The sequence below is a fragment of the Gavialis gangeticus genome, unplaced genomic scaffold (genome assembly GCF_001723915.1).
Source record: "Gavialis gangeticus isolate Ggan-Ray unplaced genomic scaffold, GavGan_comp1, whole genome shotgun sequence".
Taxonomy (NCBI): domain Eukaryota; kingdom Metazoa; phylum Chordata; order Crocodylia; family Gavialidae; genus Gavialis; species Gavialis gangeticus.
The window spans coordinates 162,671,388-162,692,505 of NW_017729022.1; the positions used below are offsets into that span (position 1 = coordinate 162,671,388).

The window sequence follows — 21,118 nt, forward strand, 5'->3', positions numbered from 1 at the left end:
CAGCTAGGTAATGTTTTCCCCTGGCTCACCCAATCTCCAATACAGGAGAGTGACCACAGTGTCCTTGTGCTCCACTGATCTCAGTCTTCTGGAGCAGGCTGTCACAGCCAGGTGTATATTGGAAGAGAGCTGAGATGCCTCTGTTATGCTGGGCTCAAATGGCCCAGGTGGAGGCGGGGGGTGGGAGCAAATGTGATGTACATTCAGGTTGGCCCCCAATCACTCCTCACTTGCTGACCCTGAGGTTTTTAATGCAACTCCCTTATGGCCTCACTTGCTTCCTTGCTCTAAAAATGCAGTTTCCCATGGTGTAGCGGGGGGAGCTCTTGCCAGCAAAATTCTAAAAGTTTACTTCAGGTTGAGAATATTTCTGAGCCCACTACTTTTTTTTTGTTTTGTTTTTGTTTGACAGACATGACAGCCTCTCCTCATTATTATGGAAAATATAGGGTTGGTGGTAATTACTATCTGAATATGAATGGGAGCAGAAGTGGGCACAGCCTGCACTGGCCTTGCTTTGACAAGGTATAACTTTCTTCTGAATTTCTGTGTTAATTAATGCTTATTTAAAAACCACTTTAATTGGCAGTAAACACCTCAACTTTTTGTACTCATTAAAATGCAGCCATTGATGTGTGATGGATTTTTTAAAGCTTAATTAACTTTCTTTCTGTATATATAACCTATAATAATGACAAACATTGAAAACCGCTTTTTCCCTTTTTGCCCCTCTCATATTACTATCACTTCAAGAAGGGCTATAGAAGCAAAAAATGCATCCTGACTTAGTAAGGATCAGATGGCATTTTAGAGACAATTATATGGCATCATATCAAAGTTACTTTAGACACTGCTAAACTGCATAAGTGCATTACCTGCCCTTGTTCCATTCATTCATGTGCAAGCATGCATGGCCCTACTTTTATTAAGTCTTTCCTAAGTTTTACCTTCATTATCTTAAATCCTATTTTTACTTTACTGTTTTATCTTAAAACAGTGACTTGACCATGTGAAACTTTCCTTCTCAGGTAAAATTTCTGAGCTGTAAGGACACTAGTTCCTGAAATAAATGAAAACTGTGTTTCCTTTATATATCTATGTTGTATGGTGGGGGCAGGAAGGGGGTATATACATGCTCAGACAAACAGAAATGATTCAAAGGATCCCCAAGAAAGGTCTTATCCATCTACTAAGGTTTCCAGCTGAACTATATTCAAAATTTTCAAGGTGCCTAAATGAAACTACCAGAATTTTCAAAAGTGACTCATGAGCTTATGAGTCTGAAAATGGGACTTTGAAAATGACATTACATGAGAGAGGAAGCATGCACAGCATGTTATAATAATTTATGCAGAAATGTATGTTGTGCTGCCCACTCTAGTAGCTTGTTTGCTCACGTATTACAGAGTAGTTACTATGAAGTGTTTTCTTCACAGAATTCAGAATGCTCTAACATAGGATCGTAGGAAAGTAGGGCTGGAAGGGACCTCATGAGGTCATCTAATGCAGTTCCCTGCTCAAGGCAGGCTCATCTCTGACTAAACCAAACCATCCCAGCCAAAATCCTCAGACCAGGAATTTTAAAAGTGGACAACTTTTAAAAAGATGCCCAAATTCAGTTAACATCTAGATACCTAAAGTGATGATTTGCTTTTGAAACGTGCTGGGCTCCCAATAGTTTTACTGAAACAAACCCAACCAACTTTATTATTTATTCATATTTATTAAAAGTGTTTGCCTAATATGCCAATTTCTCCACACATTTCTACAGCTAGACCTTTTTTTTTCCGCGTATCTCACTAAATGGGAATGCTGGGAATCAGTTGTTTCAGACTGCTGCAAGTGGAAAGCCACTGTGAAGCAGGACCTACATCGCTTTGAGATGGAGAGGGTCGATGATGAGCTAGAGAAGAGGTGTCAGAGGCAGGGTAGACAAAATGGTACTCGGCATGCCAGTGCAAGCTCGAGTGCATCTTGCTGGAGGGTCTGCCTGTTGCACATAGGACTCAGCCACTCAAGAAGCTGTAGTGGTACCCAGTAACCTACCAAGGGTGCAATCCCCATGGTCTCCTGAGATCAATGGCTAAATGGCTAGCTACATTCCCTTTCCATTAATGGGATGAGATATTCTTTAACTGTGGCCCATAGAGACTGTGCACTGTGGCTGCTGCCATTATATAATGGCTGTGCACTGTGGCTGCTGCATCTCACCAACTTCAGTGGAGGCAGTGCCCCGCTGTGGCAAGGGGCATCAATCCATATAGCTAGAGGTTGTAATTCAGCAAAATGCTTTGTTTGTGAAAGGCACATTGTATACATCAGCATTTATATCTTGAGGGGCAACAGACCTCATTCACCAAAACGTCAATGTTTATTACCTACACTTTGGAATGGCTGCAATGCTGTAACATTTGCTGCACTATCACACTGTCCCGTATGAGCCTATTCCTCCAAGTTGTCTGCATCTGTCACCAGCTTGTCTATTATTCTGTTCTAGATGTGGTGCTCTTTGGGGCAAGATCTGTCTACCCCTTCCCCCCATTCCAAAACTTTTTACTACTATGATGTGGGCCCTAGGAACAAACAGATTCTAAACTGAGGCCTCTGAATAGTAGAAGATTTAAAATAAATACCAATAATATCTGGAAAGCTATCCATAAATACTTTGAAGAACAGATGACATACTACCTGCTTATTTTATATATTAAATGTTTATATTATAGAAATGTCAAGGAACCGTAGCTACATTTGGGGCCTTTCTGTGCTAGATATTGTATTTATATATTGTAAATTCTTGGGGCAGAGACCATTTCTAATGCAAAATATACATTTCAGATAACGAAGAGGAGAAGGATAAAAGATAGCAACAACTTTTTATACATTGGTTTTTGAAATCTTGCATAGATAAAATACTATAGTCTATTCCTCTCAACCTAGCCAGCATCTTGTAGATTAAAGGTAGATTTATAGATATTATAGAAGAACTAGGTCTTGGAGGGTTACTGGGGAGCAGAGAGATCAGCTGAAGGTAAAGGAGTTCAGAGGGTAAGAACAGATCATTTTACTACAGAGGTTTAATGAAGGCAGAAGCAGCAGTAGAGAAGAAAGTGTGGAGTGGACAGATGGATAGTAAAACCTGGCATCAGTGAGGCAGGAGAGGCAAAATGACAAGAGGATGGGCATAAACTGTCATTGGTTGACTGATAAGATAATCAAGATAAATATCTCTTGTGCTTGTCTACATTGCATCCTCAGTATGCAGAAGTGCCAGTTGGGATGTAGACATTTGCACATGTTGTGAAGATTGGTTATTATTCTGAGGTGGGAAATACAAACATCCTGACCAGTTAATTCTGTTGTCAGCAAGTTGTGAGTCAATCATTCTTCACCCATGCAGGTAGCAATGGGTTTTTTTTTCTGCATGATTAGGGCTTTATGCTGGTTCCTATGACGCAAAATAGTCCTTCCTCTCTCTCTCCAACTAGGTTAATGCAGAGATCAGGCATGTGGTTGAGTGCACACTAGTTGCCCTGAGATTTTATCCATCTTCACTGCTGAAGCTAGTTCTGTGTCATTTGGGAATACAGTAAAAAAGAAGTATAACTGCAAAGGACTTACATTTTTCACTTGATTGAATCACCTGGATTAAAGCTTCATGATTTTAAAATAAATATTAACATGACTAAATGCCCATAACAAACTACTACTAACTGAATGCTGGGATTAAGTTTTTCACTAAGACTATCATAAAAAAAATATTGCTGCCTGTTAATTTGACCATGTCAATTAATAAAACTATTTGTAACAAGTACATGAGGCTCATTAGGATTTTATGGCTATGTTGTTTTAGTTGATAGCTGAACTGACAGTGTGGCGCTTCTTTAGATTTGAGTGATCTACACCTTGCTGATGCATAACATAACAACATTGACATGTTAAATCTTTTGGTTAGGCAGTTGGCCATTGTGTCATTTCTGGATTCAACAGTTCTGTGGAACACACTGACACTATTATGCTTTTTTGCTTCTGGATGGCTTCACAAACATGACTGGAACCTCATATATGCTTGAGAGACAGGTATGTATTAGCCCTGTTTTCAAAAGGGCAAATTTATAGGCACAGAGACACTCAGTCGTGTCAAACATGCCTGTGGTTCAGTGGAACTGTCAGGAACAGAATCAAGCAATCTTGTATCTGAGTCTCAAGGTCTCTCTGTTACCATGTCCTATCCATATGGAACACTGGAGAAACACCCCAGCTTTACTTTCACTTGGAAATATTGGCATTTCTATTTTAGAGCACCAGAGGACAAAGAGAAGTGGAAACCCCCCTTCCCCCCAGGAATTAGTTTGCACAAAAGCTGAATCATTGTGAGAAAAGAAGAGCTTCTTTCAAAAAACCCTCTTCGCTTTCACAGAAGATGTTTTGATTTAAAGAATGCTTTGGAGTAAAAGCTTTGACCAGTTCTACTTTTAACAATTGTTCCTGAAATGGTGCTAAGTATGGTCTGCCCTGCACAACACCTGCCATTAATCTGTGCTTGGTTTTGATTCAGCTGCACCTGTTACTGCTGCCGGCTATCAGAGATGGGATGCTTTGCTTGCACAGACAAGACCACTCTGTCAGGAATGTGACTTCTTGAGACTAAGAATAATTTTGTATTTATTTGTTTCATTCCATTCTATCACTATCTGGTTTTTGCCTTACTTCAAATACTGGGGACATCTACATGAGATGGTTACTGTGGAGTTGCCTAATTAGCTCTGCAGTAAAGCATCACCATCTACACATGTGGAGCTATTAGGCTAGAGTAAACTAATTAATTTTGTCGTAGGTTAGTACTTCCTGACACATGTACTATCCTACGGCAGAGTTATTTACTCCACTGCAATGCACATGTAAATGGTGACTGGGGCTGGCTAGGGCATAAGAGGTGCTACAGTGCTGGGGTTGCCTGTCAGCTAGCTCCACACTGTAGCACCCTTGTGCCCCAGCCAGCCCATCCGCAGCACACTGAGCCAGAGTGAAGCAGCTCTGGGCTGGCATCCTGACCCCTGGGGCCCCCTGCCAGCTGGGTCTGCACCACTCTGTCTCAACATGTTGTAGTCCCAAGCATAGGTGTAAACGCTGTACCCAGGAGGAATAAACTCTGGTGCAGTCTCACTCTTATATTGTGTGTGTGTGGGGGGCACAGGGTATGTTGGGTGTGTGTACATGTCGGTGGGGGTTGTGTGGGCAGGATATGGGTATGTGAGATTTGTGGGGTACAGGGACCCCCCCCACCCCTCCACATGGTACACAGCCCCTGCTGCCAGCAACAGCAGGTGGAAGGAGGGGGGGCTCAGGGAGCTTGTGCCCATTGCAGGCACTGGTGCTTGGTGGGGTGCAGCTCTGGGCAGCGCTGTGCGTGGGGATGAGGGGAGCAGCCTCTTGCTGTCACAGATGTTTTGATTTAAAGAATGCTTTGGAGTAAAAGTTTTGACCAGTTCTACTTTTAACAATTGTTCCTGAAATAGTGCTAATTATGGTCTGCCCTGCACAACACCTGCCCAGCTGCCTCTATTATGGGGTCTCAGTGTTGTGTGCCTGCAGCTCCCACCCTTGCATGGGGAAGCCCTGCACTGGACTCCGCAGGGAAGTGGGGGACAGGCTCTGTCCACCCCGGGCGGAGTCCAGAGACCTGTGCAGCAAGGGATGTGGCTGGCAGTGGGCTCCAGCATGGGGCTTTCACTGCTGCGAGTGGAGGAGCTGCAGGCATGCCACCGTAGAGGTGGCATCAGAAGCAAGCTGGGAATTGTGGGGACCGGGCTGGCTCCTGCTGTGTTCTGTGATCCTGGCATTGCAGCTGGGAAACCAAGCGGCACAGTGCATCAGGGCTGGGCACCTCCCAGCAGTGTGCTGTTCCTGCCTGCAATGCTGGGACTGCAGAATACAGCAGGAGCCAGCTCAGCCCCATGGCTCCCAGCTGGCTCCTGCTGCTGCTGACCTTGACCCCCTGTGGCCCTGCACTCCCACCTGCTGCCACTTCCCCCCCCATGCCTGCCCCCACTGCCTTTCCCCTGCCACTTTCCTTCCCTCCCCATCCACCCTGACTGCTCCTCCCTCAGCCTGCTGCTCGCCACCCACAGCTCTGGCACCACACGATCCTGCTGCAGGGCCGGGACGATGCGACACAGTGGAAGTACCATGTGGTTGCCAGCTGGGAACTACATGGTGCTGGCTGGGCCCAGCTGGCTCTTGCTGCACTGGCGATCTTCCCCGCCCTTTGCCCATTCCTTACCTGAATTTCCCTCTTAGGTGGAGGGAACAGCTCCAGATTCCCAGGCCAGAAACTTTTGCTAAGGCTAGGGACAGAGGGGCTGGCGGTGGGGTGATGCTGGTGGGCCTTGCTACTGCTGCCGCTGGGTCCTAATGCTGCTGGCTCCTGTCATCTTTGACAGGCAGCCAGGGGCAGAGAAACATTAATTTGTAAAATTTTTAGGAGCCCCGTGGGCCAGATAGAATAGCTTGGCACCTAGGATCTGGCCCACGGGCCGTATTTTGCACACCCCTCTTCTAAGTGCTATTTATGCTATTCACAACTCAAACTATCAGCTAGCTAATACTTTAGAAACTTCCTCTTTTTATAGTTAAAAAACCAGGCACACTTAAACTTCTTCCTCTGTAAATTGATTTGTAGAGCATACAGAGTTATGAGCTAGGATAATTCAGTATTCTTAAGGGCCTAGTTTTTTAAAAAAGACTGAAACCATGGAAGGCTTTTTTTAAAATTTGACTTCAAAAGACTTTGGATCAATTTCTGAAACTTGAAATTAATTGCTTGAATTTAAAAGTGCAGTTCATGCTCGGCTAAAAAACACATTCTTGCATGCTACAATAATTGCATTCTCTTTGTTAGTAAACCTGCTTACTGCTTTCTCTTATTTTGGTGCTTCAGTCATAATTTGTAAAGTACTTTCTGAATGTAAGCACCTAGATTTACATTTAGGCATCTAAATAAAGTGGCCTATTGTCTGAGGGGCTGAAAGCACAAGATTTCCATTGACTCTAGTAGGGGCTGTGAGTACTTGGCATCTCAGAGAGTTCAAAATTGTTATTCAGGTGTTTAATGTCAAGACTTTTCAGTATTTCACATCACAATTTATTGAAACTGTGGCCTACTTAATCTTTTGAAAGAAGGAGCGGGTGTAAGATTAGCACAATGTTCTTCTTTCTCTGCCACTTAGAAAGGATGGAGTGAATGATCTTTCTTTAGTCCTGTTGAAGATAGATTTCCATAAGAGAATCTGCCTCCCCAAGGTACTTTCTGTCATTTGTTCTCTCATAACCTATGCATTGTATTCAATTTTATTTTTTATCCATCACACTGGAAAGCCATTATGCCAGGCATACACATACCTCAGTTTTTCTGTAGTCACTGAAGTTCTTTGGACTTTGACTATGGAGTATGTTTGGAAAGTGTCAATTATTTTATGAACATTTCTCAATGGCGCACATACTTTCATTTTGTTACACTATTGCAGAGTTTTTCAGGCATTTGAAAAAGTCTACATGTTTTGATTCTTGAAACCTGGAATGCTTTGAAGTCTCTGGCCTTCCCCATTTTCTCCAATTTTTAATTTTTTTTCCCCAAGGGAAAAGGGGGATGAAAGATAGAGATTAAATTAAATTAAAAATAAAAATCTAGATATGTTTGGTTTATAGGGTCCCCCCCACTGGAAAACTATATTATTTTGGCCAACATGAGTGCAGCCTGGCAGCATGGAGCAGCTGGGTCTGGCTGGTAAGTCTGTTGGGATGGAAGCAGTGGGGGGGGTGCAGATTGAGGACCCCATGGTGAGGGAGGGAGTGGGGCAGGGGCAGTCGCTACACAACTGGGGCAGAGTGTGAGACAGAGCTGTGAGCAGCTTGTCTGGTGGGTGTGGAGAGTGGGGGGTGACTCCCACCACTGCACACACTTCAGGGGAACAAAGGGGGGGGTGTGCCCCAGATCTGTGTGCGGGGCAAGGGCAGGCTGCTGTGGGATGGGGTCAGGGAAGCACTTGGCATTTTCTGTCAGGGGACTGGGTCAGGGCAGTGTTTAGCATAGGCAGCAGTAGCATCCTGGAAGCAGGGGTTGGGAGATCTACAGTGAATTTTGGGGTGGTTGCAGCCCCCGCCCAATAGCTTTCCCAGCACCACCACTGCCCACCTTGAGTACATCCCACCTCAGCCCTCCACTGGGAACAGCCCAGCACAGCCCCAGCTGCAGCCTGAAGCAGCAGCCTGCCCTCACCCCATGTGCAGATCTGGGGCCCCATGCCTCCCCCCTGCCCTCTTGTGATAAGTGCAGTAGTGGAAGATGCCCACCCTCCATGCCCTCTGGATGAGCCTGTCCTTTACCCCACCTTGGCTGTGCAGCATCTGCCCTAGCTCCAGCCCCAGTCACCCTCCCTCCCTCACCATAGGGGCCTCGACCTACCCCCCCCGCTCCTTTCTCCACAACAGACTTACCAGCTGGACACTGCTCTGTAAACTGCCCTGCTGCATATCAGCAATTGGATTGGTATTGGCCATTATGGCTTGTTTCAAAGTGGCCATTGGTATTGGCCCAAAATATCTCTATCAGCGCACCCCTACAAACGATGCATGTTATTAGTTTAAAGCCAAAAGGCTCATGTTTTAGCGTATAGTTCATTGGGCTGGGCCCCAGCAGAGTCAATAGCATTTCAAGCCATGGTGACTCTACAGCTCAGCACTGCTCAGTATGTGTGTGTACTCCAAATGCTGCCCACAAAGTATCCCTATGCTAATTAGTCCCCTGCCCATGACTAGAACTGGATGTTCTTATCACGAGTCTTGGGATCCTCCAAAAATTTATATGCAGATGAGGCACAGGACAACCTGATCCAGTTTCATCTCATGGAGAGCAAGGCCACATTAATTATGTGCAATAGGCCGAGAGAGGAAGCAACAGAGGGATTTTGGGTAAGCTGTTTGGTGCCTCACTTTGTGATGCTTGCAAGATATTTAAGGCTGATGAAGAAATGGGAACCACTGGAAATGGGAAAGAAAGGTGCAGCTCAGCTATGGGAATGAAGAGGAAGTGTAGTGGCTCACCATGACTTGAAAATGAGTCAGCAGTAAGCAAACTGCATGCAATGGGCACTGCCATATATATCTCATTCAGATAGGCTTCACTAATCTGTCTTTGTGGTAGGTTCCCATCAGCATGTTTACCCAATATAGCCCATATGTTTTATAGTCATGCTAAGTACTGGCTGCATTTAATCAGATCATAGTTAGTTTCCATTACTGAGCACATGCTGCTTTGGGCAGCAGTTTAATGATAGACGATGTTTTTAAAGAGGTTTCCTTATATGTAAATATGAGATGAGGGGTTTTCCCCCTCCATGCTAACTGGGAGGAAAAACCTTATATTGCATTTGAGTAAATATGGTATTTGCATTGGTGCATTTGATTTCGCCATCATAAGTGAGGCACTTTGTATGTATCATTATTGAATTATCATGTTGTTTTAAAACCATCTCTTGAATTTCTCCACGTCTTTTTGTTCTCAAAAATGCTTGCAACCCCTCTCAGCTTGGTGTCATCCACAAATTTTATTTTATTACATTTTTAGGAGAGAAGCCAAGATGTCCTGCTTCAGTTACCCATGAACTTTGAAAAAAGCTCAGATCCATGCCTCAGCTCTGTAAACTGATTTTTGTATCAGTCTTTTAAATAATATAGAGCACAAGTAAAAGTAATTCTGATTGCCACACAGGCTCAGGAATGATGAAGTTTGCTGGATTGGAAGTTTTCTGGAGCGGAATGGACCTAGCCTAGAGTCTGAATACATCTCACAGGCACGTATCCATCTTTATTTACGTTTAATTTTGAGGGCCTGAATGATTCTTTTATTTAAATGTAAAAGTAGTGAGAAAATTTGTAAGCCTTAGGCCTGGATCTTTTATGTGAGCTTCTATTCTAGAGCAAACTTTTGTACTTGTTTTCCAAACTGAAAACAGTGGCTTATAAAGCAAGTACTGACCCCTTCTTAACTAGAGAAGTACAAACAGGCTGCTTCAATATTGTGTCATTGTTGTATTTTTCTTCCAATGCAGGATGAAAGAGAGCTTGCCCCTTTTCTCAAATTTCTCCTATGATTGAGAGGTGAGCGAGCCTAGTAACTGCAATATCCAACGGCTTTACCGATTCCAGAATGTGATGACTGGGTAATAACGCTCAATTTTAGACACTTCAAATCCATTAGTAGCAATTACCTTACCTGAGGTGTTTTGAGTTAGTTTAGTACAGCATTCTTGCAGTTGGTAGATAATGAGAGTAATAATGTATACAGCATTTTCAAGTCTCTGTTTTTAGCTACAATAATGCCATTAGGATGTCTATTTAACAAATGTGTGCTTCATACTAAAAGTTAGGGTTTTGTTAATATTTTTTTTCCATCATCACACTGGGTGTCCTGCTTTAGTCGAGGTAAAAATGTAAAGACACATTATTCATACTACTTATAAAGAAGGCAGTGTTGCCTCAGATAGAGCACTGAGCTGGGATTCAGGATTGTACAGTTCTACTCCTAGCGTCTGACCTCTTGGGTGATCTTGGGCAAGTCACTTCCATCTTCTAGTGCCTCAGATTACTTATTTGTAAAATGGGGATAAGGAGACTAGCCTCTTGTATAAGGCACTTTAAAGTCTACCAAGGAAGCATTCTGTATAAAAGCTAGTTGTTGCTGTTATTACTTGTGCGTTTTAGAGCTGTTTAGAGGATGGAAATTCCATTCTGTGTTGGGTTTTAAGACTTCAAAATTTGGCTTCATTTTGAATTAGAGCAAAACCAAAAAGTTTCTAAATTCTTAAAAGGAAATTCTGGCTAAAAAATCATTTTGGTTGATTGTGAGTATAAAGAAATGCTTTAAAAAAATTCAAAACACAAAACTTCAAGCTGGTCAGAATTTTTGTAAAATTTTCTTCTAAACCACAATTCCAGCAAAATCAGCTCTATTTCTGGAAGCACATCAACTGCAAATGAATCCCTATCAAAATTTGCCATGCCTATGTTTGTTAAGTGTTATTACTTAAGTGTAGTTTGTCAGGTGGTTGGAAGGAAAGTAACTAATTAGAGTTGTAGTTGCCGATAATATTGTCCTGTTTGGGCCTGTGAAAATACTGGGGAGGAAAACCCAGTCTGCATTATTTGAAAGTTCGTGTACCTCATATGGAAAGTTTTGCACATAGATGTCTTGAGATGTTCACCTTCTCAAACGGGTATTTATATTTGTTTAATGAATATATTTGGCTGTCATTGAAAAGCATATTGCTAGAGGGTGTGTTATATGTATAGTAACCAGAATACTCCTGAGGGTCTGTGTGTGTGCACACAAATGTGTGCGTGTGCATGTGTGCACATGTGCATGCAAAGGTGTAGGTGGGTGTGCACACATGCAAGCATGCATGTGTGTGTGCGTGTGCAAGTCCATTCCCTGGCAAGACAGCCTAAGACCTGCTCTAAACTGTGTGGGACACCCATGGCCTCAGAGGCAGCTATTGAAATACAAGAGCACAGTATGATGTAGAACCCGCTGATTTGGCTCTATACTAGCTGGGGGTAAACTTGGCACCAAGATGATACTCCCATAGGTACATCAGTGTCAAAGAACGTTTGTACTGGCACACAGGGACCTAAACTATATGACCAATTTCTTTCTCTTGCACTAGATACTGAATATGAAGTGTGGGGTGCCAGAAAACTCACTACTGGTCAAGACAATTGTATGAAGAAAACACTTCAGTCAAGTAAAGTCTGAGCTGCTGTGAGGAACAATAGATTTTTCTTTCTTCTAAACATTCATTAACAGAGAGCAAGAAAATGATCTGAGTGATATAATAGATGACAGGGTAGATGTTAGTCAATCACAAGCAAAAATAGCTTTGAAATGTCACTCTTTTATGTTCTTATTGAACTGAATTTTTATATTAATTTGACAAAATGATTATTGGCTTTGAGGCAAAAAAGTTTTCAAAAGAAACATATGTTTCTGGATGACGTGTGCTAAAGAGACACAATAACAGCTTCAAGGGTTTTCTCTCCATATTAACTGTTCTTTTAAAAAGCACACAGAAAGGTGATCTCTCTCAGAATATGTGCAGGATCCCTTTGCCTGTGCTGCCATCAGAGATAATGTTTTTAAAAGGATTGTTTTATATTCCTCCTGCACCAAATTAAATCTTTAGCATCTCTCTCTCAGCCTCTGTTACAAATTGGTCCTGACTGCCCCTTGGCTGGCATACGAGTCCCTTAAACACCTTTGTGAGTCTTTTAAAATCCCTGCTCTACAATAACTATAAAGCTGGCCTGATTTTTGTGGTGGCAGAAAGTGTACAGGAGCATAAGGCACTGTAGTCTAGGTCCACAAAGAACTTCACTGCTTACAGATTAGGCTCTGAAAAACCCAACTTCTGGGCACCTGGTTCACAGAGTGGACTCAATCATAGCTCTGAATTAGGTGTCCCTGCTCCCTGTGTGGGGTGAATTAGGAACCTCAGCATGGGATCCAAAAAACCTGCCCACTATGTGGAGAGCTACCTAGAATTACCCGATAGGAAATTCTAAGCCCAGGGATGTATCTGCATTCTTGCTCCTCTCCAGAATATCAACACTTGACTCTGGGCTTCAAGGGGGCTTTTCCAGCCACTAAGGAACCAGAGCCCAGAAACCTCTCCTGGGAGTTTTCTTTCTTTCAAAGTGCAGCCAGAGAAGGAGGAAGAAGAGGAGGAGGTACTGCCTTCAGCCACTTCTAATGTAATATGCTTATGATTAGAGCACTCAACCAGCAGTATTTTTTTCCTTATCCAATGTATATATGTATATAATGTAAAATGTTATCCTGGGAACAGTGACTGGAACCACCTAGGCACCAGCAGCTAGAGCTGCTTCTCCAGAATTGCTTCCTCATAGGTCACTGCACTAATCAGTAGGCTAATAAGGGTTAATAAGCCAGACTGTATCTTGTTTGTACTTCTGAAAGGAATCTGGATTTCTTTCTGCCCAGGGGCACCTCTTCAACAGGAAGGATTGAAAGGGTGCTTTCCACTCACAATGGACTATAGCCAGGTGATTAGGGTGCACTTCTGGGAGGTAGAGATGCCTGTTTGAATAACCTCAGACACAGAAGGACATTTAACCCAGGTGTCCCACTTCCTGGGAGAGTCCTCTCATCACTATAAAAGTTCTGTTTCTTCCTCCAGCTGCATTTAAAAAGAAAACACCTGTGATTGCTTTTTGTCAGGGGCCTGATCCTGTTGGAGTGGCTTAAATTTGCTCTGAGTATGCCCCTTATGAGACTTCCATGATGCTCTGCCTGGTTTCTGGACTCCAGCTTTTATGCCACAGTTAAGTGCTGATCTGTTTAGGCCAGAGAGTTCGAAGCATGCACAAAATTGCGATTCCAGGTGCCTACAAAACTTGCAGCTCACAATGAAAGGCCTAAGTGAGTTTTGGCACCTCCAGGTCTAGATAGTTTGAGCAAGGGCTATTTGGATCACCTATCTTTGGGCAAAAAAAGACTTAAGCACCTAAGGGCCCATTCTGTTACAAGGGCAGCACAGGAAAGTGCTCCTCATTATTCATGACAAATCTTTATATAATTCATTGCTAAATTATTAACAGCACCTCCAATGTTAGTGATAAATTCAGGCCATCACAAGTAATAGGATGAAGATGACTGAAAGACAATGACTTGTGTACAATGTAAGCAGTTGCCTTTAGACAATGCATGAACTCTGGTTTAAAGAGGCCAGGATTAGTGAAGAGCTTTTGCATTATTGGCCCATTTATAAAAGCATTATTCCTAATTGTACTGTAGTACTGCGGAGCTTTGACCTGAGCACATATTGGTTTTGTAACCTGATCCCCGTATAAATCATAGTCAGCGAGAGTGGAACAATTAGTGCTTTAATCTTCTGGAACTACACAGTATCTTTAAATCTGTATTTTCCTGATCATTACTGGTATTATAAGAGTCAAGTAATTTATATTCCACACAAAAAATGTAATTAAATTGCAAGATAATATGGCACTGAAATGAATGAGGGGAAAAAATGGGTCCCTTCTTTGTGGGGATAACAAGCTTTGTGGCGTGTCATTAATGGGATTGAAATGTAACTTGTTTAACTTTATGAAATGGAAAAGTGTTATTTTTTTTCTAATGTCATACTGAATGTAGAATAGGTTATAATAAGAGTTTGCTGCTGTGTACTTTCAACTCAGTCTGAAGAAAATCATATAACATTTGCTAGCCAATTTAAGTGCTTGGAAAAGACTAAGGCCTTGATGTTGCAAAGAGCCCGATGCCTTTAGTTGGTCACCTAAGGGAATCCACTTATGACTCTATTACCCTGTAAATTAGCAGAGTGTTTCAGTCAGGTATATTTATCATGAAGAGAACTGAAGATAATTAATACACTGCATTGAATGCAAATTGCACCCACAGCACTTATCTCATTTTCAATTAGCACAAATGTTACAGCACTGCAGGCTTGTTATGGTTTTACCATGGGCTGGGTAATTAATTTCTGTGAGCTACATATCAGACACCTGATAATGCCGTTTATTAATAAATGTCACCCCAGGTATCTGTTAGGAGAGGTAAATAAATTAAATGTTCAGTTGTCTGCCCTGTGCAAATCTATTCTTACACCTCATTGCATCTTTTCACTTGTTTGTTTATCAATGGGAATGACTACAGAGATTACAATGGCAAACAAAGGAATATGACAAACAATAATCTGTGACTAAAAGAGGCATTCTTTCTAGAGACAACTAAACCTTTCATTACCTGAGTGCTGTAATAGTGGAGCTACTTACTATCTCCTAACCTTTTGGAAGGAAGAACAATTATCTGGACTGTCGAAGTAATATTCTCCAGAGGTGGAAATCCAGGCTCAGAGATTTGTGCCCAATTAAAAAAAAAAAACCCCAACAACCCACAAAGGCATGCAAAAAACAAAACACCTTTACTTAATATGTATTTCCAAAACATTGAGTTTTTTTCTTTTTGAAGCATTTTGCTCCACAGATATCAAAGCTTTTTACCTCCAACTATAGTCTATTTTTAAAATGAAAGTTGTTGAGTTTTGTGCAGCTCTGATATGTCTGGAAATCCTTTAATGACAGAATGCACCTATATCCATGAAATTCTTCTTTAAAAATAAAACACTATGGATAGATCGCTGATGAAAGGTGTTGGGATTTTGCTTATGGTGCCTTTACCTGTGGTTGCTGCTGTTTCATGAATTGTCAGTGTGCCCGTACTTTCTCGCCTGCCACGTCTTCGATATTATTATTAATAATAATATTAATAATATATTTAATATATTTAATATTAATAATAATATTTAATAATATTAATAATATTATTAATATTCATAAAAGCTTGAACAAGAATAGTCCTCTCTCTGAAGTGAGCATGTATTGAACAGAAGGGAACAACCCTCTGGAGTCCTGCTGGCTGTGATCATGGACTACAAATCTGAGAGGCACCTGAAAGCATGAAGATGAAGTGATGAGCAACCCTGCAGAGTTGAGCTACTGTGGGTTTGGACTGCAAATCCCAGAAACCTTGGGGGCCGCAGGAAGAGGGAGTGAACACACAGCCTATGCTGGGGTGCTGGGGGACTCTGATTTAACTTGAACCAGGAGGGGGTCTGGGACAGAAGTATCATATACCAGTTTGAATGTAGTATCTGACTTAATTGATTTTGGTCAACCAGGTTTATCTTAAAACAGTTTCAGCCATTTTGAAACTGGTTTATGTGCACTGAGCTTCTGTTCTCTTACAGGTTTAAACCAGTTTCTGAAGACTTAAACCTGTTAATGTGTAACTTCTGTCCCTAGCTGAGAAGAAACATTGGTAGCAGGTAGTTCCTCTACAAGACTTGTACTGCTTTAACAATAGTGGCATAGTTCACGTGGGATGATCTGTTTAGTGCGATACAATTATACGTGTATAAAGTACATTCCTGAGCAAGGTAATTACCTTAATAATTTATAAAGTATAACTTTGTCATACCAATATAACTGTGTACACACTAGGGGTTGTGCCAATATACTGATATTATTTTAAGAATACTCCTTTCCTGCTTGACAGTCATATAATACAAACTCTTTGTGTAGGCTTGTACAAATTAGGGCTTTACCTCTCCTAAATGTAAAAATATAGTAGTTTATTACAGTTACTAAATTACAAGGAAGCAAACAAACTCCACAGCTGTCAGACCCACCTCATTTTAATCGGGATATTTAATAATGGTCATAGCCTGGCATTACTAAGGACCCTATCCTGGGGAGGGGGGAGCTTTTCTAACAGGTGACTTTTGCCATATTATTTTAATTAGTGTGAATTTCAGTGAACATTGCTCTTCAGCAGAGTACTTAATATTGCTGTTCATTATATTACATGTTTTTTCTATGGTAGCTGGTTTCCATATGCTTCCTGGAAGTGTGGCCTACAGCCTTACCAACTTCTGCTGTGATCCTGTCAGATCCCACAAGCTTAGTGTGCTCTGCTTGGCTCAGTATTTGGATATAGGATTTACATTAAGTGCTTCTTAAAAAAAAAAAAAAAAATCAGTGCTTGAAGGATCAATTGAAAAAAATGCCTTAGTTGGATTAGGGATCACATTCCAGACAAGAATCTACAATATTAAAGGCCAAATGGCTTGTCATCATCCTTTTTAAAGCTCATTTAATACACTGAATATAATGTATAAAAAAAAAAATCACAATTTAAATGATAACGTAATATCTATGCTGAAAAGCTTGGGTGATACAGATTGTATGCAGATTCTTTATTTAAATAGACATAATGTACATAGGGACAATGAAGAGCCCGAATAGACCATTACATCTGTGCAGATTTCCGTGTGAGTTAGTCAGGTCCAGGCTAAGTGTGGGTTGTGCCTTGACTATAGCCATAATAACTGTATTCTGCCCAGCCATCTTGTGCTTAGCACTCAGACTTTAGCAAGCTAGTAGAGGGTCTTGCTGGACTAGTATTATCTCTACTCTAGATGGCACTACTGCTTGCCTAGGTTTGCAGAATGAAACTTCTGCGGCACTGTATGCAGCTGGTATGTAGGCAGAGTGAGGCAATGCAAGGCAAGCAACAAATGGACCCCTTTTTTCTTGTCATACATACTGTCCTGTGGCAGAGAGAGAGTCTCAAAATAAATAAATTCCCTAATTGGTTAGGGAACGGAGGCTTTTTAAACGGGGAGGATGATGGGAAGCTTGAGGAGGACAGGGTGAAGGTGGGGTGGGTAGGCACTCCTGGAAGGGGTCCTCAAGGATTAATTGTGTGTGAGACTTTGGCATGTGATTGTAGGCTGAGCTGGAGATTGAACATAGCAAGACAATGAAAATAATACAAATTATATTACTATGTGGTGTAACATGCCCAGCATTGGAGCAGCAAGGTCTTCTTCCTGGTTCACCACCTTGTTACCCCTCTGGCCTCTCAGGCCCCATCTCCCATTGTTATCTGGCCCGCTATGCCTTGATGTTATAATTTTATAGGAAAGCTGCCCCTAGGAGTGGATTTTGGAAGTAGATCCTTGTCTGGGCTGAGGTCCCCTCTGACTTTGGTCCACTTTAATCTAGCTGGGATTTTCTGCTCAGTGTCCACTGCACTAGAAACCCAGACTTCCAGACCCCACTTGCCCCTTAGGCTCTATGCCCCTAAGCACCCTTCAGGGCTCTGGGCTTGTACCCCCTCCCCCTGCTGTCAGATGCTTAGTCCTGCAGCACACAGCAGTCCTCTTTCTTAAGTGGTTGGGTTTCTGCCTCATACTACCCATTGGGCTTAAGGCCCTGAAAGTGCCCTGTGCTGGGTACCCCTGCAGCACCCAGTAGTCTCCAATCCGCCAGTAAAAATATAGATCACAGCATGAGTGCCATTCCCAAAACAAAAAGTTCTCCAGTCAGGGTTAATCTCATAGTGTGGCAGTCCCAACACAAAGGCTTGAGGTGCTAGGTTTCTTCCACTCTTCTGTGACACAAAGTCGTCTCTCTGTAGGCAGCTTGCACCAGCTCCTCCCTGGAGCTCTGCCTCTTGCAGCTCCTACAGCCAGACTGCCCCTTCTGTGCTCGAGCCTGGCTTTGAGTTCCTAATTTGTCACCTGACCCTCTACTTCTGCCCCAGGCCTGTAAATCACCACCTGCACCTGTGGTGGGTAGCTATTTTACTTAAGGCCCCCTTTGCTATTACTAGTCTGTTCAAGGGACTAGGGCTGGTTAGCAGGCCCTGGGCTCCATCTTTGTCTCCATCTCCATTATAGGCCAGGGGCCCAGAGTAGTTGTCTAATCTGCTATTCTATATAGTTTCTTTTGCCATGCTAGTCATTACAGTATTGAAGCCCCTTTCAATAATGCATTAAGTGATATGACTATTGTTTTCTCTCCAGTGGGAGAAATGTGTTCTGTAGGGTCTTTATGTTTAGTAAGTTTTTTAGGTGTTTGATTGTTCTAAAAAAAGTGTGCAATGTGTTTTATCTAGAGAAGGTCAAAGAAATGCACTTATGTTTGGAGTGGAAGGTACTGAGGCTTGTGTTAGGCCCTAATTTTGGGGAGAATACTTTTGACAGTCTTAGACTGGCCTCTGAAAAAAGTCCCCAGCACAGATGAGCTTTACTCCAATGGTGGGGAATTCTCTGGTGCTAGAGGAGCATAGTTGTTGACCACATACTTCACCTGGGAGTTTGAAGCAATATTTTAGACCTATCCTGGGCCCAGTCCATAAGCTTCTTGAAGCTAGCAATGAAGATCTTGAACTTGATTAAAAATGCTATGGACACCTAGTATAGGGAGTGGAGGTCAGGTTTAGTGCACTTTCTCACAAAGAAGATGCATAGTGCAGCATTTTCTATTAGAAGGAGTTTCCTAAGTCTGGAAGGCTCCATGCTTAAATGTATCACATTACTGTAGTCCACCTGAGAAATGACAAAAAGCATGACCTAAGGCAAGGTCATCTTCACCCGGATAGGATGGAACTTTCAAAACCCTAAGAGATGTGATTTCAGATCCATGTCCTGTTATTAATTAGACCAGATTGTACCATGTGTAAAGTTATGCGAGACTGTAGCTGTCTTGGCTAGTTTCTCCATGAGCTTGCTTAGGAACAAGAGGACTGGAAATGGCAGTAGTTGGGGTGAACTGATATGTTCTTGGTGGGTTTCTTTAGGGGTAGGCTGTTACATATTTGTAGAGGAAAGGTAGTCCCTGACTGAACTGTTAGCTATTTTGGTGAAGGTATGGTGTCTCTGAGCACTCTCTTTCCTGATTTAATTCTCATGGATGATTTGGATACTGGAGTTGTGATGGAGAGAAGTGTGAGGAAGACACTGCTACAGTTCAAGCCACAACAACTAGGTTTTCAAAGGTAAAAGATTCTGTGTTTCAGCCATGGATCAGAAATCCTGATCAGCAAACCTACTGGTGAATACTAGGGCTGTGCAAAGCTTCAGTTGCTGATTCGATTTGCTGGAGATTCAGCCTGATTCAGTGGCCAAATCTCTGAATCTGAATCAAATCAGGAGACCTTTTAATTTCTCCACATCAAATCAGAATCCTCTGAATTGATTCGGAGATTTGGACATAGACACAGCTTTAAATGTTTTTCGTACATACCTCAAGGTAGCAGGCAGCTCATGAATGCAGCAGTTGTGGGGCGGATGGAGCATCCCACAGGAGCATGGGGCAGCTCCCCAGTGTGCTTGGCTCGGCAGCAGAACCAGAAGTGAACCAGAAGCACTTCTGGGCCACTTCTGAGTTCACCGGGGAGCATGTGGCCCCCCTCTCCCCCCGCCCCGCACTCCCCGGCAGACCCAGAAGTGGACCAGAAGTAGTTCTGGTCACTTCTGGGTTCACCTCTGAGCACATGTGGAGGTGGGGGGGCACTCCTGTGGGACGCTCCATCTGCCCCAGCATGGCAGCATTCAGGAGCTGCACCTGGTACCTCAAAGTATGTAGAAAAAACATTTAAAGCGGTGTCTATGGCCGAATCGCTCATTCTCTGAATCAGCATCAAACCTTTAGATTTGGATTCAGCCGAGTCAAATCGGGGACAGTGATCCGAATCAACGAATTGAATCTCTGTCCCTGACTTGGGCCAAATCTGAATCCGAATTGAATAGAGCCCGTTTCGCACATCCCTAATGAATACTTTCATTCCTATTTAATGCAATTTATATATAACCCTCATTCAGAAGGATTTTAATGGCAGTTTCAAGATAAATATTAGGGTTCTTGTTCCTTTTGTGGGAAAACATTATGAAGGGGACAAAAGTATAAGGTCTTCTCTTGATTTGCAATTGATGTTTCTTCATGATGCTGAGTTACATTACATATGTGAGTTAAAACCATGTCTTTGCTTGTTAGTAGAATCTTATAAATAGGTTCTTGGTAGTGATGCTTTCCTTTACTTTTTTGAAGACGAGCTTTTTTAAAGACAGTACATTTTAGACTTTTGTTGAAATTTTTCCTTATCATCCCACCTGCTCCCACTCAGGATTTGATCTCTTTACTGAAACAGTTGTGTATGAACATGTCTGGCAACACCTGTCATCTTCACACTTCCTTGGCTCACCATTCATTGTGGTATGAAGAATGGAGATCACATTAGTTTCATATTTCAAGCAAGTTCTTTCCAGTGATGAATGGAAATCAGAGGTATGACTATTTTAGATCTATCAGCTTCCCTGTTTGCCCCAAGTTCACATAGTGTGAGTGGTCAAGAGTGCTTCTTATAATTTATACTCAACTAGGAGGTTGCGTGTTGCCATCTATCCATATGGCTATGTTTATATGACAAATTTACTGGCAGTGGTACACTACCCTCTGCATGCTGTACTGCTCTGTATGGTCTGCCTTTTATTCCCGAAGCATTGTAGCTGCCACTAGGAGGCATGTGGGAGCAGTTATTAGCATACGAATGGGGTAATTGGCGGTTTTAATTAACTGAGCCAAAGTACAGCATGGATGTGGCTACACTGCTACTAGCAATAGGCAGCTTACATGGAGCAATGCAGTGTAATTGAGAGCACTGGTGCCAGACAGCAAG

At 42.4% G+C, this 21,118-nt stretch overlaps 1 long non-coding RNA gene across 1 annotated transcript; it reads right to left on the bottom strand.

The window, feature by feature from the left end:
• Window positions 1-5,088: 5,088 nt before the first annotated feature.
• LOC109297083 lies at window positions 5,089-20,408 on the bottom strand. Its single transcript, XR_002097196.1, has 3 exons — window positions 20,398-20,408; window positions 18,180-18,190; window positions 5,089-5,149 (listed from the first exon to the last, which is right to left on the bottom strand). It is a non-coding gene; the product is annotated as an uncharacterized LOC109297083 (long non-coding RNA).
• Window positions 20,409-21,118: the final 710 nt, after the last annotated feature.